The sequence below is a fragment of the Arvicanthis niloticus genome, chromosome 8 (genome assembly GCF_011762505.2).
Source record: "Arvicanthis niloticus isolate mArvNil1 chromosome 8, mArvNil1.pat.X, whole genome shotgun sequence".
Lineage (NCBI taxonomy): Eukaryota > Metazoa > Chordata > Mammalia > Rodentia > Muridae > Arvicanthis > Arvicanthis niloticus.
Window position 1 is genome coordinate 6,329,455 of NC_047665.1, and position 18,297 is coordinate 6,347,751.

Below are 18,297 nucleotides of genomic sequence, written 5' to 3' on the forward strand. Positions count from 1 at the left end.
AATCAGCAAATGATGGAGAATTCTTAAGTGAAGATAATGGTGGTATGCTTCCACCTGGATGCCATTATGCTGTGACAGTAAAAATTATAATAGAGAGGTGTGCTGCTGTTGCTGCTTCCCCCACCCCTTCTTCCTCCTCCTCTCCTTCCTCCTCCTCCTCTCCTTCCTCCTCCTCCTGTTCTTCCTCCTCCTTCTTCAGATTTGGTCACAACACAAGCCCCAACGAAGGCAGATACTTACAGCATCCTTTTGTCCAAGGAGCTGTGTTAAACACTTTCCCCAACTTAATCTTTCTATGAATCCTTTCAGGAAGGCAATGTCAGTTTTATTTTATGGTACTGACTTGCTTGAGTTAGTCCAGTAACTTGCTTGAGACACACAGCCAATGAATGGTACAAGCCAATTACACATAGGACCAGGCTCCAAAGTCTATGCTGTGTTTAGGTTTTTGGTTTGGGGGTTGTCCTGCGTAGATGTGGGCATCGTGTGGTGGCTTCTTGCTGACTACGTATTTGCAACATATGTGGGAGCAGGAACAGTGGATAATACTTACCTCATAAAAAAATGTCCATAGCATATCTGTCGTTTGCCCTCTTGTGATAGTAGGACCAATGGATTGTGGGAAGACCCAGTATCTGAGGACCTTGGTGGGCATGACACTTTATATGTGACATCAGTTTCCTAACTTAATTGTAGTGACATTTGCATGTGATGTCTACTGTCTGAACATACCACTAAGTCAAGATAAGTCATATGCCCAAGGTCACTCAGTTCTGAGGTGGAAAAATAGGGTTTCAGTAGGGTTTTTTTTTTTTCTTTTTTGAGTTTATTGTAAGCAAATACTAGCATGTAGTGAGAGTCAGGCTATAGCCATCCCTACATCCATGCATCTGAAAAACACTTGGGTTGCTCAAGAGGAAATGGTGGGCCCGTGGGCAAGAATAGCAAAGGGCCAAGGAGAAGCTCTGAGATGCTTCCAGTCTGGGTATAAAGGTCTCCAAAGGACCTAATGCTAAGGCTTGGTCCTCAGCCGTGGTGATGTTGAAAGTGACTGAGTTATGAAGGTTCCAACCTCGTCAGTGATGGATTTCTTAATTGATGACTCCACAGCTCAACTGGTTATTGGGAGGTAGGCTGGTTGGATGAACAATTCTTTGGGCCATGAATGGGTTATGTCTTTAGAGGATATGTCTGCTCTCTGGTCCCTGTCTCCCTCAGGGACTCTGCTTCTGGGCTGTCCTGAGGTGAACAGCTTCCCCCTGTCCTTTCACCTTGATATTTCTCTCCTGACACATCCCCAAACACAGTGCAGCCCATCTACATTTGTATAAATGTCTACATTTGTAGACAGATGTGAGTCCAAATTAATCTTTCATCCTTAAAGTTGATCTTCTTAGGTTAGAGTACTGTAAGCTGGGTAGCCCTGGGTGCTGCATTTGCTCCCAGAAGAGGCCTGGCATGAATGGCTGCGGTGGAGGAAGGCTAGGTTCAATGCAAGGCTCTTTAAGCCCATTGAAACATCAAGGGAGTATGGCCAAGGAGCATCATGGGCCAGATGCCCTGAAGTTCTGGTCGTTTCTGTCCTCCACTCTCCTCATGTACAGCGACCTCTGCCTATGGGCACTTGCTTCCTTCCCTTGTGTCAAGAGCATGATGGGAAAGTCTGGTAAATGTCAGAGGATGTAAAGGACAGATGGCAGCCAACTAAGTGTCCCTCATGTCTTCCCAAAGAGCTGGCTCTTTCCCCCCCAGTGTAGAATTGTTTTCTTGGTTCTAATATAAAAGTAATTCTCACTTTTCTCAGAATAATCAAATTCTTCAGGAAAGCACAAAGACATTTTTTTAAAAGATCTATAATCTCATCAATTGAAAATAAACAAGTTAAACTTATATGCAAATGTCTTCAGCCACGGCGTTTATTGTGTATACGCCCACAGCTCCTGCTGTCTTTTTCTGAGTATAACATTACTTTGTGTTCCAGACTCGTACCACAGCCTGGGCTCTCCCTACATGCCAGCACATTTACACACATTCCTTTGATAGCTGCTGAGTGCTCCGTGGACTGGTTGCATACACATCTCATTTCTGGATATTGGTCAGGGTCACTGGATAGCACAGTTGCTACTTCAGGTGTTTGCAGCAGAGAAAACATAACACAGGAAACGGGCCACAAGAGGCCCCGTCTTAGTCAGTGGTCTATTGCTGTGAGAAGGTATCATGACCATGGCAACTTTTATAAAGGGAAACATCTAAGTGGAGCTGGCTTGCAGTTCACAGGTTTTAGTCCACTGTCATCGCGGCAGGAAGCGTGATGGCACAGAGGCAGACATGGTGCTGGAGAGGTAACTGAGAGCTCTACATTCAGACCAGCAGGCAGCAGGAAGAGACAGATATTGGGCCTAGCTTGAAGATTTGAAACTTCAAAGCCCCACCCCCCCAGTGACACACTTACTCCATCAAGGCCACACCTACTTCAACAAAGCCACACCTACTCCACCAAGGCCACACCCACTCTACCAACACCCACTCGACGAAGGCCACACCCACTCTATCAAGGCCACACCCATTCCAACAAGGTCCCATCTCCAATCCCTGTTAAGTAGCTCCATTCCCTTAAGACCAAGCGTTCAAATGTGTGAGCCTATGGAAGTGGGGCATTCTTATTCAAACTATGGCCAGACCAGAGGTAAGAATGTCAGGAATTTGCTGCCTCTCCTGGTGGAGCACAGCTGAAGGTGACTTTAAAGGGTCAGGCTCTGGAGCTCTCTGATAGGAAGCCAGAGCCTCAGCAGGTCTTCCAAGCCAGGGTTGTGAGTGAGGAATGAGGCATCCGGAAGAATGTGCTTACTGTTGAGTAGCCACTCAAACTGGGCAGACAGGGCTACACTCACTTCCCCTTCAGCGGTGTTCTTGTTTCCTACTGGAAAATACCCCTTTGTGGCCAGAGAGGATGAACAGGGATTCCCTCTGACATCTCACATACAAATGGCTGGCAGAGATGGGAGTAGGCAGCTTGGTAACGGGGTTTTTATATGTCTAAAACAGCTTGGAAGGACACCTGGAATGGTGTGATTTCACTATGGTATGCCTTGTGCTGGATTAGGTCCAGCTGGGAGCGCCCGTGGGACAGGTCCTGCGCTCCGTGGCATTGGTCAGCAGGCATATCGTCTGACAGCCACTGCCCGGCAAGCATTTACTAACTGCCACGCTTATGCTCCGCTCTTCGTATATATCAGCATTTTAGTCCCCGTGGTTTGTGGCACCATGTCTCATATCTTTGTAACCACGGCCCTCTTTCCTCATTATATAAATGCAGCCCTCGTTCCATGCAGCCGTGTTCCTGGAAGGAACATTCTTGCTGACTCAGCTCTCAGAAGGCATGACACCTGGGCCTTCAACTTAAGTCGCTGGCTGCCATCCTTCCAGGCACATTCCCCTAGGCCATGTGAGACATCTGTCTGTGTCTCCCACTCCTCATTCGTAACAGCTGAGCAATTCTCTGCTCTTGATGCAGGGCTATTAGAGGTTCCCCCATATATTATATATATATGGTTCCCCCCACCATACTGCTACTCTTCCCTAAAGGTCTATTGGTCACTGTTTCCCGTGCCCTAAGAGTTTCCTTCTGGAAAATGCAAACCTTAGCATCACCCACCTCATTTTCTCCTTGCTCTACCCCACTCCTATAATCCATTGTGGGTGATAGCCCAGTGGGTGAAATAAAGTGAGCGGGAATAAACCAAATAGTGGGAGTAAATGGACACCACAGAGCAGAACCACAGAGCCTCCTCCCATCCAGACCCCTCCCATCCTGGCCCCCCTCCCATCCTGGCCCCTCCTACCCTGGCCCCTCCCATCCTGACCCCTCCTACCCTGGCCCCCTCTCACCCTGGCCCCTTCCATCATAGCCCCTCCTATCCTGGCCCCTCCCATCCCAGCCCCTCCTTTCCAGGGGGTTGCCTGTTCTTGCTGGGTGGAATGAGGATATACCTGGAAAAAGGAGTTGCACATTTATGTATCGCGCAGTTATGGTTCATGTGGTCCACTCTTGGTTGCTAAGTAAATATTTTGGCATTTTAAGCAGGTGGTGTCTCATGTCAACTCAGCCCTCCCCTCAGCCTCCCACCCGGACTTCAGGACCCTGAGAACAAGGACTGAATTCTTTGTATCTGGTTCTGCTCAGGGCTCTCTGTAGCTCACTCTTGCTGTAGAAATTTTTAATCTCAATCTCCTACCGTTGACCATTCAGTTCCCAGATAAAACACACACAACCTTTATATTTACAATAAGCCTTAAAAAACACAAGAGCTGCCGGGCGGTGGTGGTGCACGCCTTTAATCCCAGCACTCGGGAGGCAGAGGCAGGCAGATTTCTGAGTTCGAGGCCAGCCTGGTCTACAGAGTGAGTTCCAGGACAGCCAGGGATATACAGAGAAACCCTGTCTCGAAAAGCCAAAAAAAAAAAAAACCAAAAAAACAAAAAACAAAACCCACAAGAGCTGAGCAGATATCTACCCTGTATGCTATTAAAATCCATTTTCTATTGATCGAGTTGTTACTTACTGTTTCATCTGGGCTGCTCTTATCTCCTCCAGTTGGCCAGCCTGTAGGGCAGGGCCATGTTTTCATGAACTCACCTAACCCATGGCAACTTCTCCTTCTCCTTCTTCCCTTCCCTCCATCTACCTCTAATCCTTGCAGTAATTGGCTGTAGGCCAATTGTATCTAACCAATAGTTTAAAATCAAGGAACAAGGTTTGCACAAGGAAATCTTTTAAACAGAAGTCCTGGGTAGGCCTAGACCTATGCGTAGACCTTAACATTCAATACATAGCCGTAGACCAAACCGCCATAGCTCTTAGCAGGATACTTATAAGTGGACCCATTTTTATTTGGTTCAAGACACAGGATCGTATTTATTTTTTATGGTTGATGGGAAAAAAACGTTCCAGGATCTCAAGCGAGCTACTCTGCTGACCACCGCAGACCTCCATATCCAGCTGGGAGGAGATATCAAAATCAACCCTGTTTCATAGACTACAGAGTTGAGTCTCAAAGAGGCTGGATAAGCAACTGTGGAGTGATGGGTCTGGACAGTGGGATGGGGCCGTGTGAGGGTTCTGTGGGTGTACAGTGTATCAGGAAACCATCTGTTTTTCCAGAGAGGACAGTGAACTCTCCAAGATCATGGCTACTCACACCCGTGAGATGCACATTTAGTGCAGCTTGAAGCTTCTGGCGTGTGTGGACACTCTTTGCAGAAGCTCCATATAATTATTTATACGCTGATGTGTAAAACGATTTGTTGTTTGGGCCACGAAAATAGTCAAGGAATTATAAGTTTTCAAAAGCATGTTCATATTACAAACATAATATATTTTAGAAATGAACTGCCCAACACACCTCTGCAATAAATTTTGCCCCGCGTGTTTTTGCAGCATGCTCTTTGATCATCTCTTTATGTGACATCAATTTTGTAATATTCTCTACAGAGAGATTAGAAAGATAATTCAGCCTTCCTCTAGTGGCTGAGCAAATTTGTTTTTATATTTGATAATTGGATGCACAAAGCATACAACCTCCGACGCAGATGTGCTCTGCTTGTTTGCGGTGTTATGCCCCTCGAGCACAGGGATTTGAATTATTTCTGTCATGTGACTCCCATAAAAATAAAAGACACAGCCTTGGTATTTGCAGTGGCATTTTCTGCATTATTGGGACGCTTGCTGGCAGGGAGTGTCACGTTGTGCTGCTCCAAGGTCTTCTCTTCAGTCTTGTTTGCTCTGTTGCTGGAAGATTCCAGACATCTAGATGCACAGATTTTTGTCTGGCATTTCATCTCCATGATATGTACTTCCAGTGTTGGGCACATCCCTCTTATCACATGACTCCTGTGACACCTGATGGGTCACAGCATTTCTGAAAGACATTTCTGTACCATCATGGCCAGCAATAACTTTAACTACATGGAGATAGTGTGGACTAAGTCCTCCCCATGACTCAGTTCTGATTGTATGCTCATTTAGTCCCTCCTTCTTGGGTTTCAGCATTTTCTGGCATAAGGTAGAATGAAGCAGAGCGGGGTGGAAGGAGGGTTTAAACAACTGTGCTTAGGACAAAATCTTACCGTGTACAGTTTGTGTGAACATGCATGTGATATCTGAGCACATTACTAGTGCCTAATCTAGGATCCTGGGGGAGCATATTCGAGGAAGGGTCTTCAGCTTTTATGCAGTTCACAGACTCACTGCCTACCTTAGACTTGCCTCTGCTGAAAGGGTTCTGGAGGAGACATAAGTGGGTGAACTTTGCTTGACTCAGCTCTGAAGGCAGTGGCATTGGGGTCAGTGCTAGAGGACATGCCTAGTGGCCAAGGGCTGTGGACAGACAGCGGGGTGGAATCCAGTAAATGATTGTCTGAGTTAGGATTTTCATTGCTGTGAAAAGACACCATGACCAAGGCAACTCTTATAAAGGAAAGAATTTAGTTGGGGCTGGCTTATAGTTTCAGGGGTTCAGTCTGTTATCATCATGGTGGGAAGCATGACTTCATGCAGCAGACTTGGCGCTGAAGAAGCCAAGAGTTCTACATCTTGATCTGAAGGCAGCCAGGAGGGGACTCTTCTCTACAGGCAGCCGTGAGGAGGCTCTCTTCTGCACTGGGCAGAACTTGAGCATGGGAGACCTCAAAGCCCACCTCCACAGTGACGCACTTCCTCCAACAAAGCCCACCTCCACAGTGACGCACTTCCTCCAACAAAGCCCACCTCCACAGTGACGCACTTCCTCCAACAAAGCCCACCTCCACAGTGACGCACTTCCTCCAACAAAGCCACACCTCCTAATAGTGCCTTTTCCCATGGGCCAAGCATGTTCAAACCACCACATGATGATAGTAGCTATGCCAAACTCATCAGTGTTACCAGTGATCATAGTCAGTGTTAACTGAGTGCTTTCTTATGACAGGGCTCTGTGCTGAGCGTCTCTCTGATCTAGTCAATTTCCTTGTTATGTATTGAGTACGGTTTCTCCGACCCCTTGAATGATTTTTTGAAGTTGGAACCTTAATATCTATGCCTGCAACCTTTGTATTAACAGATAATCATTTAAGATAATACCTTTAGGGTCTGGAGAGATGGCTCAGTGATTAAGAGCACCTATTTCTCTTAATAGAGGTTCTGGGTTCCATTCCCTGCACCCCCATAGCAGCTCTTTAATTCGTGTTTCAGGGATCTGATGTCATCTTCCAGCTTCTGTGGGCACTGAACATGCATGGTGCACAAACTCACATAACAACACACACATACTCATAAACATAAGTGTGGAGGGGGAGGGGTGCAAAAAGGAGGGAGCTGTTGGAAGGGAGGTGGCAACCATTGTAAATCTTGCCTAAATCATTAGATGATTCCTGGACTCGCATGAATGGGATATGCTCCAGGCTTCTTAAGCCAAAAGCAGCTCTGGAAGTCTGAAAGAGCTGAGATGTTTCAGCTGTTATTCATTGCAAGAGAAACACATTGGAGTTCAAGTCTAGCCAAAGTAGCTGTTAGAACACACAATAAATATTATTCAGTACCGGCAAAGAACCTAGAGACTCCACTGTGTCTTGTCAACAATTTCCACCACACAGAAAACCTAACCAGACATAGGAAGACACAGGAATGTGAGTCATGTCTACACAACAGTCTGGCCAGCTCTGCCCTGAGATGATACAGATGTTGGGTTTAAGAGATTAAGCACATTAAAGCAACTGTTGCAAATATGTACAAAGATGAAGGAAAGGAGAATGCTAATAAACAGATTGAGAGGTGAACAGAGAAAACTGTTGAAAATGCAAATTTTAACACTGAAAATATAGCGTCTGAATGTGAAACTGTGGGCTGGAATTTGTAGCAGAATGGAACTGGGAAAGCTGCTGAACCTAGAGTTAGATCAAGGGAAAGATTCAATCTGAGGAACGCAAGGTCGAATCAACAGGGTCAGGTCACATGGGATGTGTGGTTAGCTATACATGTGATGGTCTTACCTATGGTGTCCATCACTGTAATAAAATGCCACGATTAAAAGCAACTCCAGGGGAACAGGTTTGATTTAGCTTACATTTCCTGATCATAGTCAGTCTCCAAAGGAAGACAGGAATCCAAGGAAGGAACCTGGAAGCAGGAACCGAAGCAGAGGCCATGGAGGAGCACTGCTTATCGGCTTGCTCACTGCAGTATGTCCTGTACACCCCAGGACCACCCACCCAGGGGTGCCACTGCTATCAGTGGACTGGACCCTCCCACATTATTAATCAAAAATTGCCCTGTAGACTTACCTATAGGCCAGTCTGATGGGGGCGTTTTTCTCAATTAAGGTTAGAGCACCTCCGAGAACTCTAGCTTGTCATGTGGACAAATGAAAACCAACCAGGACCAACAGGTATTCTCAAAGGAGAGGGAACGAGGGGGAAATGCAACAGAAAAAATAATACCAAAACAATTCCCTGAAACTGTTGGGTTAAAGATCCAGAGATACAGTGCTCCAGAGCAGACTATGCAGAAACAGCTGCTGCAGCATACAATGTAGGCAAAGTGCAAAAGCCCTACAAAGAGGAACTTTGCAAGCAAATAGGGGTGGGGCTCCATATGTTACTTGTAATGAGAATAATGATACTTTAAAACCCAACTCTTAGCCAGTTGAGAATGGCAGGGTGCATTTAAAATAGGAAAAGATAGTTAAGCATCTGTTAACTGTTAAATCTGAATTAAACAAAGCATCCATTAATCAGGAAGGTGAAATAAGTCTTTTCAGATAAGCCAATGCAATTTGTTTCCAGGAACTGCAATGTATGAGGAGAGGAAGTGTTTCAGTTCAGTAACTTTGGATGTAGGATATGAGGGCCTGGGGAGATGCTCAGTGGGTCAGAGGGCTTGCTGCTCTTGCAGAGGGCCTGAGTTCCTGGTACCCATGTTGGAGTAGTCACAAGTGCCCGGAATCCAGCTCTAGAGGATCTGTGACCCTCCTTATTCTGACTTCCCCAGGCACTGCATACATCTGCACACAGACAGTACACAGACACACACACACACAATTTAAAATAAAACAAACCTTAAAAAGATATGTGTACATTTACATATAAAATATGCATATATTTATAAATTCATATGTAAGTTATGCATACATTTCTGTATAAGATATGCATACATTTTCTTTCAATTCAATTTAATTAAAAATGACTTTGGGGGCCAGTAGTAAATTAGAAAGAGGAAAGTAGGTTAGATATGATCTGAATACATTGTATAAATGCATGAAATTACTCCAGAATGCATACACATTAAAAGGAAACATACAAAAATGGTAAAAGCACCGTTGGGTTTACCATATGTGTAGGTCATGTGACCTAATGCTTTCATGCTTATTCTCACATATGAGCAGCGAGTGTGGCCCAGAGGAACAGGGCTGAGGGAGTCAGTGGGCTCATTGTGCTTCTTCCACTCGATGGTACAATATAAACCGAGTGGGCTGTTGCAAGTTAAGGTCACATACCAGTGTCTTAGTCATTCACCAATGTGATAATGTCGAGATGTACGTAGCTTACACAGAAAATAGAAAGATGTAAAAGGCACGCTGAAATCTCAGTTGACTCAGAAAATGGGAGATCAAGAGAGTTAGAGGAACAGAGAACAAATGAGACAGACTCACACTGGTGGGTGTGATGTACACTCCTGTAATGGTGGGCTTGAGGCAGGGGGATTCCTTCATCTGCAGAGTTTGAAGTCAACCTGCATGACACAGAGAAACCCTCATCTTAAAAAACAAATAAACAAACAAACACGAACATGTTAGATTTAAATTCTACTGCATCTGTGATTATCTTGGATGTGAATCAGTTAATGTTAAAGCAGAGACTGCCGGCTGTAGAAATAGATGACCCTAACTGTTGTCCACAGAAGGCCCAGTTGAAATGCAGAGGGGTGAGTAGGCTGCCGGTTGGTAGAGAAAGAGATCCTACACCAGACTTAATAAGCAAACTGGGCTGTGAGGATATTAATACTAGAGAGCAGACCCCAAGCCAAGGAGGGTTGGCAGACCTGGGGACATGGCACAAAGGCAATGGCCACCATAAGACCATGGTGGGTACTCGGCTAAGAACAGAAATATAACACATTGGATAAAGCAAAGGTCAATTAAAGGAAGCCATGTTCCTGGTTGTGCCTGGAGATTTTAGCGCTCTGGTCTCAGCAAATGATGGTACTGGTGGGAGAATAAAGCCAACATGACAAAGGACTGTAAACTTCAAGTTTTGTCTTGGTCTGTGGTTGTATTTAATTAGAAGTCATTATCAATACAATAGAACCCCCCCCCAATAACTGGAAATTAAATCACAGTGTGCTCACAGTCCCTGAGGGAGCTCTGGAACAGCCTCCTCATGCTGGTGTCCAGAACATGAGTATACTCAGGACGGTGAATGGCTCAAGGATTCATCCAGTGCCCTCCCTGCAAACCCCCACCCCCAGTGTCACTTAAAGGTGCCTGAGATGCAGCAGATAGTGTAATAAATACAAGAGAGTCTGTTGAGGCTCAACAAACTGACAGACATACTTTGCCTAGGGTGTCCCACCTTAGGACAGAGATGAAGTGGAGTCAGGTCTCTCTGAGACCGGACACAGGCCGCCCTGGGTTGCATAAGTCACACATCTCTAAACATATTTGCATAAATAACATTTCCCTTCTTGAAGGGAATGTGGTTGCTATACACACCAAACTCTTGTTTTTTGATGAAAATTTGTCCATTCTCTTTTCTGATCATATTTTTTTCTATTTCATAAAATATTTCTATTAAAATTATGCATTCATGAAATTCTTTGCTTGCACCTCCATTGAAGACATCCATGGACCCACTAGAGTAGGCAGGTAGGAATGACACCAAACGTGGCTCTGCCTGAGCTGGTGCTAGACCTCCCAAACCCTTGTGTTCTGCCTTCTTCCTTCTCTGTGCCCTGTTTCTGAAGCGCCTGAGTGTCCAGTGTGTGCCATGCACTGCCCTAGGCCATATGGTCAATTCCTCTTCTCTATCAACACAGTTCTTACAAGAGGAAATTGCTCTCAGCTCTAAAATATTTTGTTTGTCTGTTTTAAATTTGTTTCCTCTGTTTTTCCTATTAGACATCATAAATGGCCTGTTTCTTCTAACTCATAATTTCATAAAACTTTCTCATTATCTCAGCGTCTTTGGAAAGCATTTTTTAAATGAGTGTGTGATGTAGCATGGAATGAATGGAGCATTTTATTCAGTTCTTACAAAGGACAGAGGTTCTCGGGGATCAACCCCCATTAAACGGGGCAGAGCAGGCACACATGTCATCCTCCCCCACAGCTTCCTGGTTCTTTTCCTCTTCCTACATGGTCTGTCACTTTCCTGCCTCTGGAAACAACCTAGATTCCATTTGTGAGAGAAAACGGGAGATTTGTCCGAATGGTTCAAATGAGAAATGTTGCTCATAGGCTCCGGTATTTAAACACTAGGTCCTGGGTTGGTGGTGCTGTTTGGGTAAGATTCTGAAACCTTTGGGAGTTGCATCCTTGCTGGAGGAAGTATGTCACTGGGGGGTGGGCTTCGAGAGTTTATAGCCTCACCCCACTTCCTGTTCCCTCTCTCTGCTTTGTTCTTGAAGTCAAAGATGTGATCTCTTAGCTTCCTGCTCTGGTGGCCTGAAAAATGCATCTCCTACAATGGTGGACTCTCTGGAACCACAAGCCAAAATAAACTGTCTTTTCTTCAAGTTTCTTCTGGTCATTGTCTGATCACAGCAACAGAAAGTGGCTTTCTGAGTCTGGCACGTGACTAATGTCATTTCCTAAAGACATTATATGGCTTCGATGTGGAGTTTTCACGTTATCTTTATCCACTGCCCTGTTGCCCCGTAGCTTTCATGCCGTGGCTGTTGTGCAGAGTGCCACTAGTAAGCATTCATATGTAGGCATCCCTGCTGGTACTGATTCTGTTTCGGTATGTACCGGAGAGGTGTGTAGCTGGGTCGTGTGATTGTCCTTGAGTTACCCCTGCACCAATGTCCACAGTGGCTGATTAACACATGTCATCTCCCAGGAGTGTGCAAAGATTCTCTATATTCAGGCTGCAGTTGTCTTTTGTCCGAGGGCAATTCCCTAAGTGCCATCTGTCCTGCGCCATGCCCTCTCTGCAGGAGGGCTTGGGTCTCCTTGCTCCAGGAAGCCTGCTGTGAAGGTTTCTGCTCTTCCGGGCATGGCTGCTCAGATGCAGCCTGGCTACAGGTGTGAGCCTGCCTAATGTTTGCATGCATTTCAGCTCTTCTTCTTTGGATGATGAATTATACTGCTGAGGTCTTGTGACACCTCCACTGGCCCTTTCAGGTGACAGCTCTAAACAGATTTATCTGGGCTTGTCATGAGAAGTGCGTGCTGTTTACTTGTAAGGCCTGTTGTTACATCAGGTCAGTGGGTAAGCCCCCTACCTCCCAGCTCACCAGGAAACCCTCATCAGCCAGTAGCACCATCAGGCAGAGCCAGCAGCACAGTTCACCCATTGGTTCCTTCTTCCTGCACATACTCGGTGGGGCCTACCCTGGCCTCTCTCTCACTCGATTCCTTTTGTTTTTGTGCGTGCATGGGTGCGTGTATGTGTGTGTGTGTGTGTGTGTGTGTGTGTGTTTGTGTGTGTGTGTGAGAGACTTTGCTCAGCTCTGCTAATGGATATTGGGTCTTTTTACCTCAGAAAAGGTATAGTTGGAATTTGGGCTTCATTCCTATGTGACCTGAAGTACATGGGGAATCCTGTTATATCTCTCTCTCTCTCTCTCTCTCTCTCTCTCTCTCTCTCTCTCTCTGTTTCCTGTCTCCTCCGCTTCCTCTTCCTCCTCCTCCTCCTCCTCCTCCTCCTCCTCCTCCTCCTCCTCCTCTTCTTCTTCTTCTTCTTCTTCTTCTTCTTCTTCTTCTTCTTCTTCTTCTTCTTCTTCTTCTTCTTCTTCTTCCTTCTTCTCTCTCTCTCTCTCTCTCTCTCTCTCTCTCTCTCTCTCTCTCTCTCTCTCTCTCTCTCTCTCTCTCTCTCTCTGCCTCTCAGATTTGACCATTATTCCCAAGCTACCAGAAAACCAATGGCTTATGAAGGGTAGAAATGTATTTCATTTCTCTGGTGGCCAGAAGCTCCAAATACAAGTCCTAGTAGATTCTGTGTCTCATAAAAGCCAGCTTCCTTACCAATGAAGTTTCTTATTGTGTCCATGTGTCGCCAAGGGCTAGGAGGGCTCACTTGAGCCTCTGGGCCTGGCTACCTCCAGAGAGCCTGTATGACTGCACACCCTTAAGGTGGGAACTAGGCTTTGGCTCGTGAATTGATGTGGGGGTAGGGTGCACCCACAGACAAGGCACACAGCTTTTTTTCTTTAAAAGACTTATTTTTATGTTTTATGTGTATATTTGTGTGCCAGATTGTTTGTATATACACCACATATATGCAGGTGTCTGTAGAGGCTAGAAAAGATAGGTCCTGTCCCCTAGAGCTGTAGTTACAGGCAGTTGTGAGCTGCCTAATGTGGGTGCTGGGAACCAAACCCGGGTTCTCTGCAAGAGCAGTACTTGGTATTAGCCGTCGAGCCATCTCTCCAGCCCCTGCACTGCAGCTTCTGAATGATAAGAAGGATGGGTCTTCCTTATTGGGTCATTTTGGAGTCAGTGATGTGACACAGGAGGGAAAGTGCTTTACAGAGTGGTGGCAAGTTAGACCCTAGGTGGCTACCTTGTATATGTGGTGGCAACTCCCCTGGCTACTGATGGCCAGGAGTCAGAGAATTGATATGTGCTTATTTATTTGAAGTAAAAAACACCACTTTGCATGCTTGGTCACCTTACAGCTTGCATTCTTAGGTCTGTTTCCTCCCTGTAAAGTTCATCTGAGAGACTTTTTGAGGCACCAAGCTGTCATGCCTGTATGTACTGATGAGATTACTAACTTTGTCATACAGTTTAATCTAGTCTGTGAACTTTATTTTGTTTCTAGATGGTTCTGACCATATCTAGCTATATGGTTCTACACAGAAGCCAAATAAAGGCACATGGACGTTTGAATACACACTATTGAAATTACAGAAACATTAGACACTGGATCCCTAAGTCAACTGCATGGGCGATACATGTGGCTATGCATGCTAGTCACTTTCTTTATGGCTGTTACCAAAGCCTGGGGGAGCACCTTGAGGGAGGAGGGTTTGTTTCTCTCACAGTTGTAGAGGGTTCAGTCTATGTCTGCAGGCCCAGATTGATGCAGAACATCATGGCAGCAGGTGTATGTGGCAGAAGATGCTGACATTGTGGCATCCAAGAAGCAGAGAAAAGGGGGTTCAGAGAGGACCAGAATGAGATATAGCCCATGGACATGCCCCCAATGATGTACTCCCAATCACTTCCCTCCAATGCACACCTTTGACCATCTTTCATATGTCATCATGTTACAAGTGCATCAAGAGGAGAATTCATTCTTCCCCCTCAAAGCCTCCAGAGCCAGGTGCCCCAGTGATGAGCATCTAGTCCTCATAGATGCTCCCCAGAGGCATGCTGGGATATACACTTCCCTAGCAGTCACACTGACAGTGAAGAGAAACCAGCAGTGTTCTGCTGGGTAGAGAAGGAGGTAGGCCATTTCTGCCACCGGCAATGTTCCTTTGGGACATTATGTTCTAGAGCTAATGACACACTTGATTTATTCTGAGCTCTGGTCCATGCTGGAAGGGAATGAAAAACCTCGTTAATGGCGGCGTGTCATTGTATCCTCTCATCAATAATGGAATGTCCTTTCAGAGCCTGGATCTGGATCTCTGGCATGAGGCTCAGGCCATTGTCTTTCTTAACTCTTTCCTCTGTGCAGGTTACTGTTAGAGATTTGGGGCTCTAAGGGGCATGGGCAGAGTTAATTAGGGCGGGTGGCTTTTCCTCACATGTACAGCTGATGTGAGATACAAACTTGCAGACAGCTATTACGAGCTGCACATTGCTTTGGCAGGTCACTTCCTGGCAGTCCATCTGAGATGAAACTAATTTGCTGGGCTCAGCTAACTCCCCTGTAGACAGCATTTTGCGTGCTCCACTAAAACCTGCTAACGTGTTGTATATACCTTCAAAACAGCCTTTAAATAAATGGTACTCTGTATCGGTTTATTAGGTTTAAGTGAATAAACCCAATCCCCATTGGCATACAGTAGAAACTGAGAGTCAACAGTGCAACCACAAGATTGGATTAAATGACGGTGGCCATGGTTTTCTTGAGAGACTGTGCCAGATGGGCTCTGGCCACAGGGGGTTACTAGACCAAGAAGATAAACAAGATTAAAATGAAATTATTTCTCATTCCAAATCAGGATTTTCCGCTGTGTTTGCAGCTGGGACTCCTGGGGAAATGCCGCCTGAACAGCGTCGAGCATGGCAGAGCCTGTGTGTGTGTCCAGTGATAAATCAAAGGATTTATGTATTTAATTTCCTCTTATTGCTGATTCTTTCCCTGTCTCAGAGATAGGAATTTAAAAGTTAGGGTGTGTATCTACAGGTAGTAAAATGCCATTTTGTTCTTTCTCGATGCCGGCTGAATCCTCTGTGGAATTAAAAATCACAGGAAAATCTTGTTAAAGATACGTCAATTCATTGTGCAATGGAAATTTATGTGGTGAAGACAGGCCTGGCTGTAGTTTGCTCTGCTGTGGGAAGGGATTCCTTCCAACATCAGTGTGCTGGGGGGATGATGAGGGGGCTTGTCAGGTCACGTTTCCATCCATAACACCTGTCTAGAATTTGAGGTCACCCCTCCACCTCCTGGCTTTTGTTGCACATTGAAAATGACTACCCTCCAAGCCAAATAACCACCACTGGATTGTTGACATCTAATCACAGAAAGCAGGTGATCTGAGTGTGCAGTCACTGTACACCACCCGTTAATAAAATTCTGCTGTCATTGCATGTGACCCCTAGGAGAAACTAGAGTCAAGGCCTCAGAAACCTGGTGAATAGGGTTCGTTCCATCAGTGCAGTAGTGAGGAAGTTCTTGCTCCCCCTGCTGGTAAAGACTTGTCAGTGCAGTCTCTTTTAGTTGGGCTCACCCATGCACATCTGTCTGAGTAGCCTCTCATCCAGGCTCTGTAAGCAAGCCCCCTTAAACTAATTGGTTTCCCAGAGTGAACATGTGTAAAGTCGTGCCTTGATTTATTTTGGGGATCTTAGGTGGAGGTCTAGCTGTTGTTTGTGTCTCCCCCAGGAGAGGGATTTCAGCAACACTGCCCCAGTGAGTAGGGAAGACCATAGGCTTCTAACAAAGCCACTATGCTTTCCTACCTAGAAGCCCAGAAGGCTTTTGGGACTTGCCTAATGTGATGTGTGTGTGTGTGTGTGTGTGTGTGTCTGTGTGTAGCAGTCGGGACTGTTTTGCCCTGCCCATGAGCAAACACTTGTAGGTTTATAATATTTCTACATCACCCCTTGGTCAGAAACCTTCACCATGTGACCACTTCACCATGTGAACACATGCAGGTTCTTGACACTGAATTTTGACCATAGATCTAATACAAAGGCGAATTAATTCTCCCAATAGCATAAAAGCCTTGCACTGGGCTTCAGAAAGGGCTGCATCCAGGCCTATGGTAAGAGGAAGCTGTGCCTTTTGTTTCACCTGCAGACTCAGGAGGCCTTGCACTTTCTGTAAAAGATCCATATTCATTCCTGGATGAATCCTATTACTAAAGAAAGTGAAGTACCCTGGCAGATTGGGGTTTAATCAACCATGATTAAATTCTAGGCAGAGGATCCCCTTAGAAAGGGAGGTAACCTGTGGACAGATGAGCCCTGTGTCTGTGCCTCAGCAAGGGAGCATCCCCTCAGCTTTGTATAGAGGTCTTCAGAACTCCAGAGCTCAGCGTCTCCATGCTTGGAAATGCTTCATTTGTTGGCATGCTGGCTTTAGTGTGAGGAGACCTTACAGATGGGGACTTCTCTCCACACCACACACATGTGGTGACAGCTTCCCAGCAGCTGTCACAGAGGGAGGCTTAATCCTATCAGGATCCAGCCTGGCTTGTGGGACCTGGGAAATGCCACTGGTGTTCAGGTGAAGAGGTCTGGGCTCTTGTCCTGCCCAGGCCCCACAGATCTCTGACCGTACTGGCTTTCTTTCACAGCTAGGAGTAAGAATAATGTCCCTACAGCCCAGGACTGTCAGGAAAACGAAAACCTGCATGGAGAGTAGCCCTACTGGGTGCACAGTAGGGCTCACTCACAGGCCTCTGCCCTAGCTTCCATTGCTCACTAGGTTCCTCTGCTGGAGCAGGTGGATAATTTCCTCAGAGAGTTTGGAGGTGGGAGTGGGGCTTGTAGCTATTAACTTGTCTTCTGGAGCAAGAGCACAGACACTGAATCCAGGCCCTGCCGCTCTCCAGCTCTGTGACCCCAGGCAAGCCTCAGTGTCTCGTCCTCTGCTGGACAGGAAGGGAGCAGGAGCTTAAGTGGATCGAATTGCTCCAGCCAATCCCTGCCCTGAGGAACCCATCACGCTTTAGTCAGTTTGTGGCAGTACTGAGTTCTCCATTTGCCTCTTGGACCTCACAAACTTTCTATGTTAACATCAGCCATTGATTGACTCCGTCCCTGCCTGGCTCTGGGTGGACCTGTCCAGCGGTTCACTGGGCACTGGGAAAAAAAATATGTCCATTTTGCCATATGAAGATTTCTCTGGCTCAGCACAATCCTTTATTTCCTAGTAAACCATGACTGAACTGGATCACATGGATCAAAGGAAACACTGTTTCTTATAGTCACTCATTTCTGTCAGTCTATGTGTCTATGTATTTATGTGTCTATCTATGTAACTATCTATGTATCTGTCTATGTATCTATGTATTTATGTATCTATCTATGTATCTATCTATGCATTTATGTATCTATCTATGTATCTATGTATCTATCTATGTATCTATCTATCTACAGATGCCCTATTTCATCCCTCTACTTTACTCTGGAGGTTCCAACTGTTTTAATATCACCAGACATTTGAATGGAACAGCTCAGTGGGTGGTGTTACTTTCTCTGGTGTGTGGCCACTGTTCATGTTTTTGTTTGTTGTCTGCCCCTTTCACTCTGTGGAAATCTGGAGTGTTTGAGGGAGGGCTGTGTGAGCATTTCTCTAGCTGGTCCTCTTTTCTTTGTATTCCTGTCTCATTTCTGAAGCTTGTCACCATGGTGGCATGCGGTTGTGCTCATGGGCCTGAGTGTCTTTACATCAACACAGATGTTAGTGGTGAACAGG

The 18,297-nt window shown here is 45.8% G+C and overlaps 1 protein-coding gene across 3 annotated transcripts in view; it reads left to right on the top strand.

The window, feature by feature from the left end:
* Spock1 (SPARC (osteonectin), cwcv and kazal like domains proteoglycan 1) overlaps positions 1-18,297 on the top strand; it is a 475,872-nt gene that overhangs the window by 168,371 nt on the left and 289,204 nt on the right. The window lies entirely within an intron of this gene.